This window comes from Diadema antillarum, unplaced genomic scaffold (assembly GCF_040938485.1).
Source record: "Diadema antillarum isolate AM-2024a unplaced genomic scaffold, OU_Dant_1.0 scf00000071, whole genome shotgun sequence".
Classification (NCBI taxonomy): domain Eukaryota; kingdom Metazoa; phylum Echinodermata; class Echinoidea; order Diadematoida; family Diadematidae; genus Diadema; species Diadema antillarum.
In genome coordinates this window covers 1487737-1510895 of record NW_027270960.1, presented here as the reverse complement: position 1 = coordinate 1510895, position 23159 = coordinate 1487737, and the positions used below count along the sequence as shown (strand labels likewise).

At 37.5% G+C, this 23159-nt stretch overlaps 1 pseudogene; it reads left to right on the top strand.

The window, feature by feature from the left end:
- LOC139716969 (low-density lipoprotein receptor-related protein 1-like) overlaps positions 1–23159 on the top strand; it is a 183283-nt pseudogene that overhangs the window by 23133 nt on the left and 136991 nt on the right.

Below are 23159 nucleotides of genomic sequence, written 5' to 3'. Positions count from 1 at the left end.
TGGAAAATGCTCTCATGCCCTTCACTGGTGGTCAATGGAATGTGGCACAGGGAGGCAAGCAAACAAACAACAACCACCACAGGGCTGTGAACTCACTGGCTCCCTGGCCACAATCATACTTTCATGATATCCCCACTGTATGGTCTTCCAATACACTGAATATCAACTGCATGCAAAGATGCCAGCGTTTCTTACTGCATATGGCTCTGAGTGAATTCTCCTACCAAGGTGGAACTGCAGTAGGAGGGGTGAGGAAGGGCCATAAGGCAGGAGTTTGCTCCCCTACGATACAGGTTAGGGAGCTTTTTACTTTAGGATTACAAATTGACAAATTGTGCCGTTAAAAGTAAAGGAGCTGGCTGATATGGTGTTTGAATTCGCATTTGGTGTTTTATTTTGCAACGCGCAATGCTCTCGCCGCGACATTTTATGACTTTTTTCTTTCAGATATTGCGCAACTTTTGAGACCAAATTTGTCACTCCCGGCCATACCGTTTTGAAGCCATGCCCCTTTTGAAAAATATATAATTGTCGACCCAAAAATTGCTCAAAAACATGATTTTATGTACAAATCCAATGTAAATTGTGTTTTTGCAATTAATTCATTATATATGAAAATAGATATTTTTACTTTCAGTGGCTGATAATGATTCATTTTAGCTTGATTATGCTTTAAAAAGTTTCTGTGACAAATTTTGACGACAAAAAACAACTAAAACAAAAAGTAAAAAAACAGAAATACATAAGAAATTCTATGAACAATGAAATACATAAGCAAAATTACGAAGCTGAATTTTTTCTTCAATATTATTGTTGAGGATAATGAAAAAATATGTTTACCAAAAATTAGAAGTTTTGGAGCTTTACTTTTGGATTTATAGGCAAAAAATTATTTTTGCTTAAATAAGCATTAAGTTAATATAAAATACATAAATTAAAATGTGAAAAATCTAACTATACAATCTTTTAGATTATTGGCCTCTACCTTAGTGCAAATTTTCGCGAGGATCGCGCGATCCACGACCGAGATCTGTTTGTCCCTCAAATAACCCAGTGGGATTAGGGTTAAACCCTAATCCTAGACACCAAGTGCATACTTTGAATGTACTTGTATATGCAATCACCCACTGACACAAAGCACTGCATCCTTTAATTGCACAAACTGCTTCTTAGAAGGTTAGGAGGTAGATAAACTATTAAAGATGATTGAAGGCTTCTTCAACTCAAAGAGATATACATTGTATTACCTCCTTGTTCTGCTACAAAGACCACATAAAACACAGAAAGGGGATTGGCCTTGACCACTGTCTTATCCCCAGTAGATAACCAGCCAGTGTATATTCATCACATCAGCTCAGTATCTTTTCTCTGTAACTGCCATTTCATCTACTTTTTCCCCTTATCATTCTGAGATACTTAGTTATTCTAAAGTCAAAGACAATCATTTGCAGGACGATGTTAGACCCCAAATTGTGTACTTCTCCCCACTCCTCACTTCCCTCCTATACTTAATGTCCTTGCACTACCCTATGACCCACTGGTTTATTTGGAAAGCACTCAGTCCCCACTGACCTGTTCTACCCACTTCTACGTGCCCCTTTGTTTCAGGCTACTGACCAGCACATTCCATTGTGTTGACAACCACTACAACAGAGCAGAGAGTTCATTGATAAAATCTCATGACCATATCAATTTAATTCCATTTCAATTTTTCTTATTGGAAATCAGACATAGTCAAAGTACAATTTGTAACGAATGACATAAAGCAAATGAATTAGAACCCCCATGAAACAGAGCTTATGACCATGGTGCTGTAAGGATATTGTAGGAAGGGAGTGAGGAGTGGGGGAAAAATACACAAGTTTTAATGCATGGATGTAATTTAAAGGGATCGTATAGTTTTGGTTGAAACCTAATTTCAGGTTTCTAACATTTTTTGGTGAGATAATGAGAAACCTCCCATGAAATATGAAAGAACATGCGATTCCATGAGGAGTTCAACGTTTATTTGATAAAATTGGTTTTGAAATGGCTGAGATATCCAAAACAGAGCGATTCTGATAAAGTGTGGGACCCACACTTTATTACGATCGCTTTGTTTTACTTTGTTTTTGGATGTTTCAGTCATTCCAAACCCAATTTTCATCAAATAAACTTTGAGTTCCTCTTAAAATGGTATGCTCTGTACTATTTCATTAGTGTTTTCTCGGTATCTTGCAAAAACTTAAAAGCCCAATTCTCATCTCCACCAATACTGTACTATCCCTTTAATTAACTTAATTAGAATTGCTCTGTTATGGATATCTCAGCCATTTCAAAACCAATTTTCATTAAACAAATGTTAAATTCCTCATGGAATTAAAGAATGCTCTTTCATATTTCATAAGAGGTTTCTTATTATCTCACCAAAACATGTTAGACCCTGAAATTAGGTCTCAACCAAAACTATACGATCCCTTTAATATGCATGTGAATTGAGAGAAAGTAGCAATATTATAAGTACAATACATCAATGCACGTTTGATGAAAATCTGACTACTGTATGTGTTCAAAAGTTATGAGTTTGTGAAGTTTCAATGCTTCCATGGCAGGATAAGAAGACTAAAACATCTTGTGATGTCACGTATGTGTACAACAAAGTAAAGAAAATATAAAGAAAAATCAACATACAATTGTATTTTTCACTTTGCAGCATTATGTATATGACAAGAACAATTGACTTGTCTCATTCAGAAGGCCGGGGAATAATATTACTCTAACCATACATCAGTACCAGTTAAGGGAATCCTTTGTACTTTCTTCTCAAAATGAAATTTTGTGGAATTCTCTTAATAGAAATGTTTTCTCTTTACATATCATTCTATACATGTGACATCACAGACTGTAGTAATTTTCATCAGGCAGTGACTGTACAGAAATTTTTAAAAATTGCTAACAAATTGAACAGATTGTATGATTTTCCTCAAAACTATTATTGATTTTCCTCAAACTGTCAATGTGCTCTTCTGATAGCGCTCTATTTTCTCACATACTCCACTTGTCACATGAAGATGGACTTGTTCTTTTATCTGATTTCAGACGTTTTACTCTAAACAAAACACTGTTCTTCAGATTTTGAATGCATTGATATTTTTGCGGTACTAACATTATTTTTCTGCATTTTGGATTATATGAATTTGTCCCACAAATGCTTTCACACCCCTTTTGGTACACATTATGCAGACTGTGCTACAAAAAGGGAAACCCATACTGCAAGTTAATTCTCTGTGGAAAGGAAAAAAATTCATGAAATATGATGTTGCACATCAATATAAATTTCATATTATTTTTGGGAAATAACATGGCATGGTATAAAAAGATGTAAACATTATGATGATGGAAGATGATGGACATAGACCTTGAGGGATTGTGATTATGTGACAGTTTTACCATCAAGCAGTAGATCGAGTTACCATTTACTGGTACACAGATGAAATGTATAATAGTTTCCTGAAATTCACTTACATTTGGCTTTCATTGTGCATCATCATTGCATTCTCAAGCTCTTTCCTTTTTGGTCTGGTTCATTTCCTTGTCTAGTGTCTTCTCCAGGACAATACATTTCTGGTATTTTGAAGAAATCTCCAGTCTGCATGAAATGAAAACTGATGAAGTTAGAATATCAATTACACCAAACTCTAAATCTGAAATTTTTTATGCATGATCAAATCACCACTCCCATCAAAGTACTGCAGTGCACAAAATTACATGCATTAGAATATAGGGATATTAAAAAGCAAGTGTGCATAGGTTAACCAGAACACACATTCAAATCCCACCAGTAATTGAATGACAGCTACATGTACACTGCAGATGTTTCCAAAGGTACCCCTTGATTAAGAAATTGAAAATTATATGTTTGAAAGACAAAATAAAATGACTTCAAAGGTCTGCAAAAACTTTCTGAAGCACTCTCAATTTATTTTATTATATTTTCCAGTGTCACTTAGAATATACAACCGAAATGCCTCACAACAGTCACAATTGTGTGGATGCCTGAATCATCAATTGTGATGTCATTAATTCATATAGCACCATATCTGAAAATAAGAAAGAATCCAATTGAACATTACATTTTCAATGATTTTATAGAGCTGCGATTAGCTAATACGAGGTAATGAGATATATCTGCATTTTTAATTGTGACACTATAAAGAATATGGATAAGTTTTCTATGTATCATGTATTCCCAAATAATTCATTAGCACTTGTTGAAAAATAAACATGTTGAGCCTTCTCTGTTGGTGCAAAAACTCCCCATGATTGGCAAGTATGTTTGCATAAAACTTACCTTTTTCACTCTCACTTGCCAGAAGAACTTTGACGATGATTTGTAGAATTCAGCTTGGCCAAGAGTAGGATCCGGTATTTCTGCCTTGCCACGAAGATACTGACTGTTATGTCTGTCTTGGTGCATCCATGAGGCAAGCAAATTTCATCTTTATGTGGCATGCAATCTCCTCTGTAGGAGTTGATCTTTCAGCATCATGTCTAATATGAGCTCATCAAAGCTCAGGTGAGATAAATCCATCATGTCAGAAGCTCCATTGGTATTTGTTCTTGTTGATAATTTTGAGGACAAAATGTTAGCACCATCTCCATCATCAATACTGAGCTGAGATATCAAGTTCATTGATAGTTCCATCATTTGTCTCCATTGTAAGAAAATTAGAATCATAGTTGTCCAGAGGAACATCTGCAGCTGACGAATGTGCTATCTAACCAGAGTACACAGCTGGTATGGATGTAGTCTAGCTTCTGGACTCTTTTTACTCGTAGGGGTGATTCAGTGTACGCGACAAGCCGTATGAGGGCGTGACACCCGAGGATTGCGATACGCCGAGAACTGCGATACCCGAGAAAAAAGAGTCCAGTAAAATACTTTCGCCGGATCGAGCAGGGTCAAGAGTTCACGCTTGAGTGGTCATGAATATTCATGACTCGCAGTCAATCAGACAGTTTTACTAGTTAATACGAATACCAGCTGATCGCACTCCCGCTGGTAGTGTGTGGTAGTGCTGCCCACTTCCACTACACTACAGCATTGTCCACCAAAATAGGGGGTTTTGTTCTGAAGTTGAGCCCACTAACTAGTCTAGCAGCCAGAAAGGGTCCCCGTGCACCCCCCCCCCCCTAAAACAAAATTCTACGATATGTTCGAAGATCGTCAGAACCTGTATGTTCCGAATCTGGTTGTCGCCAGTGGAAAAAAAAAGGTTGCGCGCGCGTCTAATTTGCATATTTCTAAGATGGGCGCCGCCCGTTGCTAGGAGACGGATTATTTTTGAATAACTTTAGTTAGGAATAACAAATTACCATAAAAATGGTATCATTTTGAAGAGAATTAAATTTCCTACAAGCTGATACCCCATTTGATGGGATAAATAGATGTTGTCATGAAATATTAAGGAAGGAATTATGTTTTTTAGCATTTTTCTAAAAAGATCCGGAATTTGGTTATAATGTTCTTTTCCATACATTTAATATGCATTTACAAATAACATTTGAATTTTCCTATAATTATCCCCCAAACATAGCTATTATCATGTGAAAACGGCTTTCCAATACATCAATTCCTTTAAAAGTTACACGACATTAAAGGGGATATGGTTCAATAGGTTTTACAGCAATATCTAAGGGTTATAATGTCTCCGCGCGCAATTGCGTAGGTTCTGTATGTGGGGTTTATTGTAGATCACTGCTATCTATTGATCAAATCTCATCGAAATCGGCGAAGAAAGAAAGAAAAATTACACTTTCTATTCCTTATATGAAATAAAAATGTTTTTTTTTTCTATTCTGTGTTACCAAACTCAATCCATTCAGCTTCCCATATGAACAGTTTCTTGTCTTTTTGGATTCCCTCCAAGAACGTGAAATTAATCACAACTTATCTGCATGATATTAAAAAGTTAAAGAAAAAACATTTACGTGACAGTTTCCTCTTATTGGAAGATTAAAGTGAAAAAAAAAGAAGAATCTTATGCTAAAAGCCCTAAGAAATAAAGAACTTGTTAAATGGCCTTTCAGAGTTTAAAATGAAACATGGCTATCTTATTTTTTCATAACAAAATGAAGGGAAGTATCTGTGTAGTTCATGTCGGCCCATACTGGGTTACATCATAAATTCTTCAGAAATGGTCCCCGTGCACCCCCCCCCCCAAAAAAAAAAATCTACGATAGGTCAAAGGTCAAAGATCAAGTGAAATACATGCTCTCCTATTCATCCAATTAAACCTAGGTCAAGGAAGGTGACCATTCAACACATTTGTGACAAACATGCCATTATAATATTTTGCCAATTTTGTGAAAATGTAATCACACATTGTCCACATGTACTATAGACCTATTAGGAGAATCATGCATTATGGCGGAGGCATACCAGTCGTCATAGCGACATTTCTAGTTTAATATTACAACGAAGATTACGTCTATTATTAGCAGTTGGTAATTAAGTGGTGTACGAAGACTAACTCAAACAATACATCATTATATGAGTGGCTATAATGTACAATTGATAAAAACCGAATAATCTGTTTTTTTTTTCAGGTTATACAGTGCGTATCAAAAAAAAAAGGTAATCCAACTTTGGCGGGCTACTACTTTACAATTGTCAGCTATGGAGAGCTCAATGTTTTAATTCTAATGATATCACAAACCATCGAAAGCTATGCTGCCGGCTGAAAGCAATAACAAATTTACTTCTTGTATATTATAGAAAGAATGGCCACGCGAAAGTAACAAGATTAATGCTCTGTTACTGGGAATTTGAAAACAATAATGACATTGTTTCCATTCCTGTTGTGTCGTTTGTTGTTTCCTTTCAAAGAGTGAAAGTAGTAGTAGGTTAATAGATGTCGGCGTTAAAGCTTGTACAATATAACAATATTGGTCACAGTTTATTATTCCGAAGGTTCATTTTTTTTCCCCAAAGGTTCGTTATTCCGGAGGTTCGTCATGATATAGATAAACGGGCCCAAATTAGCTATTGCTGAAAGCAATAACAAATTTACTTCTTGTATATTATAGGAAGAAAGGCCACGCGAAAGTAACAAGATTAAATGCCCTGTTACTGGGAATTTGAAAACGATAATGACATTGTTTCCATTCCTGTTGTGTCGTTGGTTGTTTCCTTTCAAAGAGTGAAAGTAGTAATATAGTAGGTTAATAGATGTCGGCGTTAAAGCTTGTACAATATAACAATATTGGTCACAGTTTATTATTCCGAAGGTTCATTTTTTTTCCCCCAAAGGTTCGTTATTCCGGAGGTTCGTCATGATATAGATAAACGGGCCCAAATTTGTTATTGCTGAAAGCAATAACAAATTTACTTCTTGTATATTATAGAAAGAAAGGCCACGCGAAAGCAACAAGATTAAATGCCCTGTTACTGGGAATTTGAAAACGATAATGACATTGTTTCCATTCAAAATTCAAAATGGTCACCTTCCTTGACCTAGGTCTAATTGGATGAATAGGAGAGCATGTATTTGGGGATTTTAGGACTTTAACTTGACTTTGGCCCTTTCATAAGTTTATGCATTAAGTAATTTTCAAGGTATGGAGAAAAAGTGCAATTTTTGTATTGAGTAATAAATTGTTACCATTTTCATCTGGCCTTTGACCCTAAAATTCATAAGAGAATCACTGTCAGGCAGAACATGCATAAATATGTACTAAGTTTCAAGATGCCATGAGCCACTTCCGAGACATGGAGGAAGAAGCAAGTTCAGCACTTTCTCTTGATCTTTGATCTTTGACCTTTTTGGCAAAAAAAAAAGAAATTGCCAGAGAATCTCTATTTTGGGTTATACATGCATACACCAAGTTTAAAAAAGTCCTGCTGGCATTGCATAAATATGAGGGAAATAGTAAAATTTTGAAGTGTTGCCCTTGACCTTTGACCCCATGAACCCCAAATTCCCTAGATAATCACTTCCAGTCAGTACATGCATAATATATACTATGTTCCATGAAGATACCTTGAACAATATCCAAGATACAGAGAAAAAAAGTAAAATTTTAACATTTTCACTTGACCTTTTCACATTTGACCTTAACCTTATCACCCCAAACTTTTACCAGTGAATTTTAACTGGGTAATACCTGTATACACTAAGTTTCAAGAAAATATCTTTAGGCATTGCAGAGATATGAGGGAAATAGTGAAATTTTAAGCATTTGACCTCGACCTTTTGACTTTTGACCTTGAGCATGTGCACCCAAAAGTTGATAGGCAGAATTTCACCCCCAATATACATACATGCCAAATTTCAGGTTTTTTTTTTTTTTTTTTTTTTTTTTTTTTTTTTTTTTGTTACGCTGTCCGCAAAATTCATTACGGACGGAGAGAAGGACGGACGGAAGGACGGACAACCCGAAAACATAATGCCTCCGGCACCACTTCTTGGCGGAGGCATACAAAAGAATCTAGATTACATAGGTGAAGTAATCTTTGAAGATATGTAAATATTGATATGTACGGTATTGAAACTGTCGTGTTGATTATCCTTATGGTACGTTACCACTCTCGTGGAATTCACTAAGCTGGGTCCACTTTCTCGATTCGCCCGAAATCGTGGTCTTACTCGGGGACTAATCGTGCTGATCATCAGATAATCAAATCTTGATGTCAGTCAAAGACATTGTGTTGATCGTAGTAATTTTTCGAACAGTCCAATAATTCTTCTACGATCAACACGATTACCACCATAGACCTCAAGATGTGATAAGCCATGATAAGATCACCACGGTCACTCGTAGACTAAGAATCGATTTGTGGTAGATAGTATACATGTATTAGCATATCGAGACTCGCGACAATGGCAACCTAGTGAAAGTGTTTAACGTGCAATGTCAATAATCTTTTGGGTATCGATAATGCATATTTAGTTACTCTATCTAAAAAGGACCGGCGGACGAGTAGGGCATGGATATCTGAAAACATTGGATGGTGTATTTAATTCATGCATGAGTTAAAATGTTATTCCAGCGGAACTTACATGCGCTCTAAAAGTGGATTGCACGTCAGATGCGCCTATAGCAGATACACTTCAAATCATTTTAGCAACTAATTTCTGTGGAAAACATGAAAATATTGTATTCGTTGTGGTTAAACATTTACACTCTGAATATGTCTAATGTTTAACACATTAGAGATACACATACATCCTTGAACACAAACACACACAACACAAAAGTATACAAACCTGCATAAATATAAACGTGATATATATATATATATATATAGATATAGATATATTATATATACATAGTTATAGTATATGCATGCACACATACATACATACACGCATGCATAGTTAATGTTCCCTCAGACATTTCCCTCATGCTTTATAGATCCATGCATTAAGGTCTACTTAACCATAACATTTTTTTTCTCTCTCTCTCTCATTTTTGTATAATATTGATTATTAGTCACTCCTAACGGATTTAACAACCAAGTTTACGTTGTATTGCATTTAAATCAACCCATGTAATAAAGTTAAGTGCATGAAATCATTTTTTATAAAAAAAAACCCACAGAATTTGAAAGCGACTGGATTTGACTTGCAACTATTCGTTTTTATCAATGCCATTCCTTGGTATTTGTAATCTATCTATTAGTTTCTTGGCAATAATAAACGTATGAGCAATATGTTTAAAAACCATCAGGCGAACCACCAAAGAATGAGAACACGTATGTGCGATCTTATCTTAAAAAAATAAATTGATTTCATGCTAGAGCATGGTGAGAAATATGTCGCTTGTGCGGTATACATGTATCTCTTATTTCGACATCTAAATAAAGCATTCGAGTTTGATGTTCCATGAATGCATTAATGGCGTATTGAATAAATTCACGAAATTCATGACTGAGCTCATTTCCCCTGCATGAATGCCTGTGTGCGATACTGGAGGTGTGAGTATGTGTGTGAAGATGATCAGAAGAATAAGAGTTGATGAAGAGAAGTTTGATTAATATCGATATGTTGGAAACCCCTATCCAGGTAAGCCCGTTTCGGCCGTCATGAAATTACACCTCTCGTAAGGCCTTCATTCTATTTGATGAAAAAAGACGTAAACTAAAAGTGAAGCTGAGTAGATCAAAGGTGATAGCGAATAAAAAATTTAATTTGTTTTCATATTCCACAAGATTTAATGATATTTAATCAATAATTTGGATGTAAGAAGTGATAGGGTCTCATACTTGCAATGATTATTACAGTACTACACGCGTTACGCAAGTGCGGCCGTCGACATTACCCTTAAATTTCTGTATAACCGTATTGAACCTTTTCCCTTTAATGTCGTGTAACTTTTAAAGAAATTGGTGTATTGAATAGCCGCTTTCACAGAATAATACTTATTTATGGTGTTTAACTTAAGGAAAATTCCGATGTTATTTGTAAACAGAAATTAAATGTATGGAAAAAACATTACTGAAATCTGTATTTCTTGGGAAAAATGTAAAAAAAATCCTTCCTTCCTTAGTATTTCATAACAACAACTATTTATTACATAAAACGGGGTATTAACTTGTAGGAAATCTAATTCTCTTTAATATGATACCATTTTTATGGTAATTTGATATTCTTAACTAAAGTTATTCAAAAATAATCCGTATCCTAGCAACGGGCGGCGGCCATCTTAGAAGTATGCAAATTAGACGCACGCGCAACCCTTTTTTCCGCTGGCGACAAGCAGATTCGCAAAATACAGGTTCTGACGATCTTCGAACACATCGTAGATTTTTTTTTTTTTTTTTTTGGGGGGGGGGTGCACGGAAACCATTTCTGAAGAATAGTAACCCAGTATGGGCCGACATGAACTACACAGATACTTCCCTTCATTTTGTTATGAAAAAATAAGATAGCCATGTTTCATTTTAAACTCTGAAAGGCCATTTAACAAGTTCTTTATTTCTTAGGGCTTTTAGCATAAGATTCTTCTTTTTTTTTCACTTTAATCTTCCAATAAGAGGAAACTGTCACGTCAAATTTTTTTCTTTAACTTTTTAATATCAGATAAGTTGTGATTTTGGAGGGAATCCAAAAAGACAAGAAACTGTTCATATGGGAAGCTGAATGGATTGAGTTTGGTAACACAGAATAGAAAAAAAAATGTATTTCATATAAGGAATAGAAAGTGTAATTTTTCTTTCTTTCTTCGCCGATTTCGATGAGATTTGATCAATAGATAGCAGTGATCTACAACAAACCCCACATACAGAACCTACGCAATTGCGCGCGGAGACATTATAACCCTTAAATATTGCTGTAAAACCTATTGAACCTTATCCCCTTTAATGTCGTGTAACTTTTAAAGGAATTGGTGTATTGGAAAGCCGTTTTCACATGATAATAGCTATGTTTGGGGGATAATTTTAGGAAATTTCAAATGTTATTTGTAAATGCATATTAGATGTATGGAAAAGAACATTATAACCAAATTCCGTATCTTTTTAGAAAAATGCTAAAAATCATAATTCCTTCCTTAATATTTCATGACAACAACTATTTATCCCATCAAATGGGGTATCAGCTTGTAGGAAATTTAATTCTCTTCAAAATGATACCATTTTTATGGTAATTTGTTATTCCTAAATAAAGTTATTCAAAAATAATCCGTCTCCTAGCAACGGGCGGCGGCCATCTAGGAAATATGCAAATAAGACGCGCGCGCAACCTTTTTTTCCGCTGGCGACAACCGGATTCAGAAAATACAGGTTCTGACGATCTTCGAACATATCGTAGAATTTTGTTTTAGGGGGGGGGGGGGGTGCACGGGGACCCTTTCTGGCTGCTAGACTAAACTTGTACTTCGACCGCAGCTCATCATACTGCATTAATGTAGGCCTACGTGCTTTCTTTATGCATGATGAGAGACAAGCTGCCCATTCCATGATTTCATCATGGACCCTACCACTAGGGTCCATGATTTCATGAAGTCATCATATAAAAGTCTTTACATAAAATCAAGGAAATTCCAAAGATTCTCATAATTATGTAGCTATATTATGTATACAAGAGAAGTAAAGTCTGTGTGTCTTATGAGAGAGAAGTCTTTTCATGAAACGTAGCCTCCATCCAAATAGGGGAGATACCACGATTTTATAGTACGATGAAAAAATGTTTCATTGGACATTATAGGCTTATTGTAGATTACAGACTTTATTTTAGATTGATTCCTCCGAGCATAACAGAATGACATCCGTAAAAGGGTCAATCCCACTATATCCGCTAAAATATGTGATCTTCATATACATGACGTGTTTTTGTTATTGTTTTTTTTATATAGATCGAGTCAAATACAGACGGATTTCACTGACGAATTCCATAAGGTATTTTAAGATTCAACGAAACATACGTGATACCCTGCTATGAGATTTCTCCTCAAGGATTATGACAGCCTTATATAGCTCACCTGCAAGGAACCACTCCCATATCTCACTATAGAACACATTAAAGTAACTTTATTATCTCATTTCCACGGAAAAGCGCAGGTGGGAAACGTATACGTTACGAAAACTCACTCCCTGGCCAACATAACTCGCAGGATTCATCCAATTATAAACTTATACAAACGCTCTGAGGGAATTTATTCATAGTAGCAACTTTCATAGTCAAACTACTTCAATCTAAACGTAAAAGCAACATTATTCCTTGCGTCCTTTTACCAAAACACTTGTGGCTTGCCTTTAAAACAGATTATGCTGATAGTGCTATGTTCGTGAGGAATATGGTGCTGGTTAAAAGCTATGTCTGTTATTCCGAAGGCTCGTTTATTCGTAAATAAACTATTGCTCACTATTTTTTTTTCTGATAATGAAATAATGTTCATTAGCCGAAACTTAAAAGAAGGGTTTGTAGTTATGTACTTGTAAATAGCACACTTAACCATCACAACAATACCCGCTGTTATGTTCACACGGCATGTGCTGATACGTGGCGATAACAATATGTCAATTCTTTTAATTTTATTAACTGAATGGATTTTGAAGTAGCAGGAGGGTTATAACACACATCTATTTTCCCTGAAAAGGTGTTAGTGCTAACCTATAGCAGTAAAGCAAAACAAAGCAAAAGGCAATACTTACCTTTCTAGATAAAGTTTCAAAAGCTATTGATCAGTTTCATCATACAATCGGCGTTTTCCTGGACTACTCCAAGGCCTTTGATACCATTGACCATAATATACTCCTTTATAAGTTATCACATTATGGTATCCGAGGAAAGGCCTTGGAGTGGTTCAGGAGTTACCTTTCTAGCCGAAAGCAATTTGTGTATGTTAACGGACATACATCAGTCATGCAAAATGTCAATTGTGGAGTGCCTCAAGGAAGTTTGCTTGGCCCTCTTTTATTTATCCTTTACATTAACGACATGCCGAATTCATCAAGTATTCTTTCTTTTCTATTATTTGCTGATGATTCTAATGTTTTTTTTATCACATTCTGATCCTAACATGTTAATTGATGTTTTAAATGTTGAATTGGATAAATTACTTCAATGGATAAGAGCAAATAAATTGTCAATAAATATCAAAAAAACTAAATGTATGATTTTTAGTAACTCTTTGGAAAATGTGCCAAGGAATGTTTATCTGAATGACACAGTTATTGAAGAAGTTTTTTCAATCAAATTTTTAGGTTTGACTATTGACCGTAAACTCACTTGGAATTTACATATTGATTCCATAAGCCGTATTATTTCAAGAAATATAGGTGTTATAAATAAAGTTAAATTTTATTTACCCAAAAACGCTCTTTTAATGTTATATTCATCTTTGATTTTACCTTATTTGAATTATGGTATACTCGCCTGGGGAAACACACATTCTTCTCATTTGGAAAGACTACTTTTGTTACAGAAGAAAGCTCTTCGTATTATTTGCAATGAATCGTGGAGAAGTCACACTGATGTGTTATTTCAAGAAAACAAAATCTTAAAGGTAAAGGATTTGTATTTTCTACACCTCGGACAATTCATGTACAAATTTATCAATAATTCTCTCCCAATTGTGTTTGAGTCCATGTTCACTAAAAATAGAACTGTTCATCTGTATCCTACCCAGCAATCCAACTCATTTTATTTGCCATTAACGAGGACTATGTTTGCTAAATCTATATTTTCTTTTACTGGCCCCAAATTCTGGAACTCTCTCGATGATAGTATGAAACAAGTTCTAAGTTTAAATACATTTACATTTAAATTGAAGAAGTTGTTCATAAATTCCTATATAGTTGAATGAGTTATATCTTAGTTACCCTTAATTTTGAGCTTCCTTTTTTATTCGTTATACTCATTCTTTTCTTTAATCTATTCCTTCCTACATTATGTACATATACCTCGGTGATCCATCGCACCATGTACCTCGCGTGTGCTGGTATAGACCCTTCATCATCTTCATCTCTTCTCCTTTCTCGCCTTTTCCTGTCCTCTTGTCTCCTTCTGTTTCTTCCTTCAAAATAATTTCCTCTTCTCCTCCTTTTCCCTCACTGTGTTTTGTTTTTCTCTCTCTATCTTTCTCTTTACAAGAGAGGTTGCTTGTGTTTGTTTGTCCGTCTGTTTGTTTGTTTGTTTGTTGTTTGTTTATTTGTATAGGATTGTATGTGTTGCACACCGTTTATGTCCAGCTAATTGCCTTTCGATGTTATTTAGTCTTTTTGTCCACGAGGAGACTGCAAAATACAAGCTTAGCTTTTTAGCATGTCTCCTCCATTTCCTGCAACTTTAGTTTTGATTCAATATTCTCTTGCTTTTTTTCATGTGTACTATTGTTAACTTCATGTATTTTTCTTTGTTACGACATTGTATTGATGTTGTGTTATTTTGTGTATGAAAATGTTGTTGGAAATGAAATAAATGAAATGAAATGAAATGAAACAAACTTGTAATGGTAAGCCGTGTTGATCGAAGGATGATAATACAACATGACATTGTAATGATGAGTAGGAGAATGCTTCACAGACGCAGGTACACAGTGACTCAAATTGTCTTATGACTTTGAAAGCGAACACTTCTTTTTAATGGGTGCTCACCAATGTGAATGCAGGACGGAATACAGGTCATTCTAATTGATACACACACAAAAAAAGGAGGGGGCAAAATTGAATAAGATACGACTAGCAAATTACCTCCCGCAAAACCATACTGTTGAAAAGACATGCATTTTACTTCTCTTTTTTAATGGGAGTGGACTTTCTCTTGTCTGTATGGTTAAAGATCACCTATTGGAAAGCAATACCCGGAAGTAAATAGTTTAGCAAATATTTACACATCACAGATGATATAACTTTCGAACCCAGCTATTAGTAAAATTGCATTTATATGCATTGAACATCTGTATAAAAATTGACGATGCGCAGTGTGGGGCACGACATATTGCAATTTGTCTTAACGGTAACGTACTATTATGTTTCATTGGAAATACCAGATATTTCTCCTTTAATCATGCTGTTAATGAACATCTTTAATTATCGTCCAACAATGAAGGATTAAAAATCTAGGGCATGCAGTTAGATAAACTTTATAGGAGTCCATACCATGTTGTTATCATGTAATATGTATTGTTCTGAGGAGTGAACCCCGGAGACTGTGGTATCATAAAGTTTAAATGAATAATTAAAGAATTTATTTTGCACTACGATATTATTCATAAGCAAGTGTCTGATTTATATGCCCTTCAGCATGGTGTTGTGGAGTTTGCCTGTTATATCGAGGAGGCTCTCTCGCCTTCTCGATGATTATAGTTTACCTCCTGATTGTTACATGGCATCATCATTACAATGCAAGGTGAATATCAGAATTGTATGATATCCGCTGCCCTCTGGGATTGGTAAATCCTGAATAATTCTGGAGTCAGAAATTTCTTATTTCTGGTTACAGTTTGTTTTTCTGAAGGTTCATTTTCAGGGTTTATTATTACGATGGTTCGGTAATCCAAAACGAAATAAGGTTCGTTTAAAATACTAAAGGATTGGTCTTCCGAATGTTCGTTTGTATAGCCCCTAAAAGAAAAATAAAGAAAAAAAAAGTTTGCAATACCGAAGGTTCGTTAATTTAAAACGATATTGGTTGGTAATTCCGAATGTTAGTTTAAAAGTATGCAATTTTTCCATTTGTGGATTTACGAACCTTGTTTCATTTGTTTGTTTGTTTGTTTGATGTTTGCTTTTTTTTTGGGGGGGGGAGCTATCAAACCTTCAAAATATTAAAGTTTCTCTTATTTTCAGATCAACGAACCTTCGGGAAAACAATGCCTATTCAATTTTTGGATACATAGCGTGTATAAGGTTTGCCACGTAAATTCTCCATCAAACATGTAATATCTTTATCTTCCTTTGGTAAATTAGGTCTGAAGAAAATACCAGCTTATTTTTTTTTTTTTTAAATCAAAACTGATAAAACACTATTCCTTGTGAAGCTCAACGCGGTAAACCTTTGTATGCTCGCGTAATCAAAGCGTGTTTTTGTATTCTAACCTGTTATATTTCATAACACATAAAGCTTTGATGGCTATTCATCGATGAAATCACTTATTACTAATAATTTCATCGTCAGAGCCACACTCAGAAAGATTTGTGGATGTTTTTATTTGAAATTGCGTGGTATTTAGGCGCTATGCTGAAAGTATTGTGGTTGTGTTGTGAATTATTGTTCTCCAGACATAATATAGAAATCCAATTGTAAACCTACTTTACGTTTATAAAAAAAAAGGGATTCCAGAAGTTCAAGGCTTCATCTTATAGGATTGGCCCTCAAGTACAACATACAGTCGACTGCAGTCGTAGTATACCCAGTCAATTTGCATATAATATCAATTTGATATTTAGAATCAGTGCCTCGATTTTCAAAGTGTTTATGGATTCACTCGGGCACAGTGCAGCCGACTGAAATACCTCTCTCTTACAAAATCCTGTTGCACAAACAAGATCGCAAAATCAAGAACATTTCTAATTATGATACGAGCAGTCATGGCTACTGTTGGGCCCTATTTTTTGTACAAAGTTGAAAAAAAAAACATTAGAGAGAAATCACTAGAGATAAACGATAGTAGATCGCCATTCGTTTTTAGCTCCATGGCCAAACTAAACACTTATACTGGGTAAGGTACATAATTATGCAATGCATGCGTGCAGTACTCCATCCGCCCATGGTGAGACCAAGGACAGATCTGCAGGGTGTTGGGAGAAAGGTACTGAACTGTGTAATACCTAGAACAGTCGATGACTAGTCTAATCCAATTTCAGCAGTAAATTCAGCATTATGTGTTCGTATTAGGCCTACTATGAAGAAAAAGGTATTGTATCTTTTCTTCAGAAAAATTGAATACTCTGAAACCAATTTGTGACCTATATGGATCTACATGTCATTAATATAGATCACATACGAAATCAGATAGATGCGAATTCCATTTACTGAGACTGGCTGAACAGACTACTACCATACTCGGTGGGCGGGACCTGTCAGAGCGAATGATTTATCGCGTTCGGTCAAAATCCGATCGGAACTGAAACTTTCTTCCCGGACCCTTTTTCGTTGGGCGCGCAGTCTCTCGATTAGCGCAATCAGAAAATTTGCGCCCTCTCTTGGTCGCACCAAGGAAAAGGGGACGGAGCCCAGACTAGTATGGATGGAGCATCAGTTCACTTTCTCAATGAAGGCTGAGAGGAATGCCAAGGAGCTTTGAGTTTCAACCACAGACTGCCCAAACATTGTTTGCTGACTGTGGTTAATTGGCAGACCACAAAGCACTTCTGTGAGAAACAAACCATAGGGCTTGGCACTTCCCCAAACCAGCAGAGCATTAGGGCTATACATTGTATCTCTTCCCCCTCCCCGGCTATATCAACAATCTGATCTTGGAGGCGCACAAGAGAGTTTTCATTGTCTCTGATAAGGAGATAATTTATTAGGATTGCCTGCTCAGTGTAGCTTATTGGCAAGGGCCTGTTTTATAAAAGTATACAGGTATAACCTCATTGCATGGACTAGCCAACCAAAGCCTTATACGAATTGCCCACCCTGACTCATATTATCTTGCACAAGGAGAAAAGGAGGTTAGTGTAGTGCACATGTTCCTATACCACAAGTGGAGGATACCATACATCAAGAATCATCAGTCATCTTCTCCATCAAACAGGTATAATGCATCTTAACTCTCTGTGATTCAATGGCATACTGCTCTATGATCTTGTATTACTTTTACATGGGCTGTGTTTATGCTCAATTGCTATGTAGAATCAGTGTTTCGAAATACACTGTACTGCACATGATTCAAAATGCCATTCACAGGATTGAGTACCGCGCGATGTCTTTTTGAGCTCCAGAAAGAGACGATACTGCAAATATGCTATGCTTATTGTTAAAATACTTTGAACTGTACTCTACTGCACTATTCAGCTTGTATACCGTACGTGTTTTTCATATGTTTCATATGTTATAGTGCTGGAGCATAGCATTCCTGAAGCTGAATATTAACTCTTTATGTGCCATGGTGGAAACCCCCTGTATGCCACGTTATTCTGGGACACGAAGGTAGACATGCTTTGAGAAAGAATTCTGTTTTTCCAATTTGTGTAACTTCTACAAATTTCAGCTTTTGAGCTTTGACATAATAGTGAGCAAAGTTTAGAGGAATGCCAAACTTTGCTTCAATATAAATTGTATGAAAAATCTATTTTCAATTTTCTTTTGAATGACAAGTTTGCTACATTACTGTGAAGGCATGACTTTTACACATGAAACCGTGACAGAAACTTAGAATGTACACACAAATCTATAGTTGGGAACACCGCTTGACAGTCAATCACCACATAGAATGCAAGCCGTATGCGAGAGAAACAAAAGCGCTAGAAACGCTTTCATTGTACCGCAGGACTAGCGATTTATCGATCGGTTTTGGCGGCTTTGTTTATTGAGCAGAATATGCAAAGTTGGCACGCCGTCGACTGAGTCGGACGTGCGAACGTGGCACATAAAGAGTTAATAATGAAAACATTGTTTAGTCAAATGAGCAATTAATGTTCCTCAAATTTTTATCTCACCCTTTGTGGAATATTCTCCTTTTTTCTGCAGCATATTTTGTGACTCTGGCAACTGAAAATGTCACAATTAAGCTAGTGAATAAAAATTGTTTCATTTTCATGTTTGAATATCACGTTTTCACTGCAGTTTGGTCCCCAAATTGGTATGCATGAACCATGTAGCTTCTTGTGGTTATCAGCGTACTGGATAATCAAAACAATACAAGAATGAACCTTTCAATGTGGCATGATCATAGAAGTGCATGTTTTTGCATTTCAACAATGAAAAAGCATTTCGCTGAAAACTGATTAAACTGAACTGCATTTAAGATGTATTTCTGCCTATTATTCACTGCAACTAACTGTTTCTAATCCCTATTTTTGTGATCTTCGCAAAGGGACATTGCAACAGATGAAAAATTTGGAGCCTGACAGGATCATTAACCCTAACTAGGCCGGGGGGGGGGGGGGGGGGGGGGGGGGGCAGGTTCGTCAAAAGCCGAACCTGGGCAGCTGGGCAGGTTCGTCAAAAGCCGAACATGGGCAACCCGGCAGGTTTGTCAAAAGCCGAATCTTGCCAGCTCGGCAGGTTCGTCAAAAGCCGAACCTTGGCAGCTCGGCAGGTTCGTCAAAAGCCGAACCTTGGCAGCTCGGCAGGTTCGTCAAAAGTCGAACCCTGGCAGCTCGGTAGGTTCGTCAAAAGCCGAACCTGGCCACCTCCGCAAGTACGTCAAAAGCCGAACCTGGGCATCTCGGCAGGTTCATCAAAAGCCGAACCTGGGCAGCTCGACAGGTTCGTCAAAAGCCGAACCTTGCCAGCTCGGCAGGTTCGTCAAAAGCCGAACCTTGCCAGCTCGGCAGGTTTGTCAAAAGCCGAACCTGGGCAGCCTGGCAGGTTCGTCAAAAGCCGAACCTTGCCAGCTTGGCAGGTTCGTCAAAAGCCGAACCTTGCCAGCTCGGTTGGTTCGTCAAAAGCCGAACCTTGGGAGCTCGGCAGGTTTGGTCAAAAGCCGAACCTTGCCACCTCGGCACGTTCGTCAAAAGCCGAACCTGGGCAGCTCTGCAGGTTTGTCAAAAGCCGAACCTTGGCAGCCCGGCAGGTTTGTCAAAAGCCGAACCTTGGCAGCCCGGCAGGTTCGTCAAAAGCCGAACCTGGGCAGCTATGCAGGTTCGTCAAAAGCCGAACCTGGGCAGCTGGGCACTTTCGTCCAGAGCCGAACCTTGGCAGCTCGGTAGGTTCGTCAAGAGCCGAACCTTGGCAGCTCGCCAGGTTCGTCAAGAGCCGTACCTGGGCAGCTGGGCAGGTTTGTCAAAAGCCGAATCTTGCCAACTCGGCAGGTTCGTCAAAAGCCGAACCTTGGCAGCCCGGCAGGTTCGTCAAAAGCCGAACCTTGGCAGCCCGGCAGGTTCGTCAAAAGCCGAACCTGGGCAGCTGGGCAGGTTCGTCAAAAGCCGAACCTGGGCAGCCCGGCAGGTTCGTCAAAAGCCAAACCTTGCCAGCTCGGCTGGTTCGTCAAAAGCCGAACCTTGTCAGCTCGGCAGGTTCGTCAAAAGCCGAACCTGGGCAGCTTGGCAGGTTCGTCAAAAGCCGAACCTTGCGAGCTCGGCAGGTTTGTCAAAAGCTGAACCTGGACAGCTCGGCAGGTTCATCAAAAGCCGAACCTTGCCAGCTCGACAGGTTCGTCAAAAGCTGAACCTGGGCAGCTCGGCAGGTTCGTCAAAAGCCGAACCTGGGCAGCCCGGCAGGTTCGTCAAAAGCCAAACCTGGGCAGCCCGGCAGGTTCGTCAAAAGCCAAACCTTGCCAGCTCGGCAGGTTCGTCAAAAGCCGAACCTGGACAGCTCGGCAGGTTCGTCAAAAGCCGAACCTTGCCAGCTCGACATGTTCGTCAAAAGCCGAACCTTGCCAGCTCGACAGGTTCGTCAAAAGCCGAACCTGGGCAGCTCGGCAGGTTCGTCAAAAGCCGAACCTGGGCAGCCCGGCAGGTTCGTCAAAAGCCAAACCTTGCCAGCTCGGCAGGTTCGTCAAAAGCCGAACCTTGTCAGCTCGGCAGGTTCGTCAAAAGCCGAACCTGGGCAGCTCGGCAGGTTTGTCAAAAGCCGAACCTTGCCAGCTTGGCAGGTTCGTCAAAAGCCGAACCTGGACAGCTCGGCAGGTTCGTCAAAAGCCGAACCTTGCCAGCTCGACAGGTTCGTCAAAAGCCGAACCTGGGCAACTCGGCAGGTTCGTCAAAAGCCGAACCTTGCCAGCTCAGCAGGTTTGGCAGAAGACCAACATTGACATATCCAGCTATGACTGATGCAATTCTGAAAAGAATGAAGGACAGGTTTGTTAATTCCATTTTGTTTATGCCAAACCTTGCACCACAATTTCAGATTAACATTTAAAATTTTGATCATTTGTAGACTGTTTTTCCCATTTTTTGAGCACCTGTTTTTAGCAAAATCAGTCTAATTTTTTAGACTAATGTAGAAAGTCTATTTCTTGAATAGAACGGGTTACCTGTAGCTTCACTTTGAGTGCTTTTAACCTGTTGAGGACAAACTGATTTTACTACAGCATGCATTTCCCATAGACACCTGGTCAAGTTTACTTGGGACTTGTCATCAAAGGGTTAAGAATGATGTTTGAAACATCTTTCTTAAGCATTCAAAGTCCTTTGAGAGTTACTGTTACCAGGTAGATTAAAATAGCTAACTTCGAAAGACCTAGAGGCTCTGCATGTTTCATTTCAGTAGTCACTTGTACATGTTTGTAGTCAATAAAGTAAAACACGACTGATGATGTTTAATATTATTTATTTGCATTCCACAGATGGTTCGCATGAGAGCCCTAGTATGTATTGTTGGAGACCATTTGTTCGTGTGTTAAGTTTAGCTCATTTATACTATTAACTATATCAAATCTCTGTGTTGATAAACATCTTCTCACCTTGCTGTATCTGAAATTATTAAAAGACAAAGTAGAACATTCAGTTTTGTGCATTTTGTTATGTATTTACAAAATTTGGAATGTCAAAGCACTTTCTAAGAATACTTCTGCAAATTTCATTACAAAGCCAAGAGACACCTCAGTCTCTGATATGATGTGGACCTTTTTGATGTCATTGATGCAGTGTAGATGAGATGTATGAAAGTGTTAAGACTTTCAAGAAAGGGCTAGGGTTGGGGTGTTGAGGTCATGTTCATGCAGCATGTATGTGTTGTAGTTAGCAAAATACAAAAACAGCCTCAACAAATAGACAAAACATACTAGCTCTATTTTAGGTGATCCTGTTATCATATGATTTGACTGTAAATCCAAGAGTATCAAACAAAGGTGTGTTCATGTCAACTGATACCCACTTTAAACTCTTGTAAGCCCTTATATGACAGCCTCTCTACTTCACGATAAGATGAGAAAACAAAGCAACATAGGAACTGCAAGTCTATCATCAGTTACCAGCAGAATTGAACTCGACCTTTTCCGGTGTAAACCTGCAATGTAGTTTTCAGTGTGCCTATAATTTCTATCTGTCAGATTGCATACTTTGTGTTTAAGAAGGTCATTAACATAATATGAACATGTTGCACTTGTGGTAATCAGTTGAGCCAAATATGTAGGTTCACTTGTCTGTTTATCTGGGTTAAAAATAATCAGCAATTTAGCATATAGAGGTTGCAACAGCCTCAGGAGCATGTAAAAATGAAACCTCTTTACAGCAAAGACAACAAAACAGTGTTCACAGTGTGCTAAAGAAGGTCATCAAAAGTTTTTAGTCTATTAATATTGTGGCATAGCATCTTGTGTCACCATATATTTCCATCCTTTTTTTAAGGGAAAAATTATTGATAGCTGGATAACTCTTCAATGGTTTTATTACTTTATTTTCTCCCAGATTTGTTGGGTCAATTTTGGCAACCATGCAGAGCAGCTGAAGTGTGCAGGACTCAAAAAGATGGAAAACGTACAAGTCCAGGATCTTATTCTGGATTTAACAAGTGAGTCTCTCAACTCGATATCATTCTGCCAATTAATAACTCGATTGATAAGTGTGCTGCTCTGTTTACCTGAGTGGATTTGTCTACATCACACTTAAAGTACTGTAAAAGTGG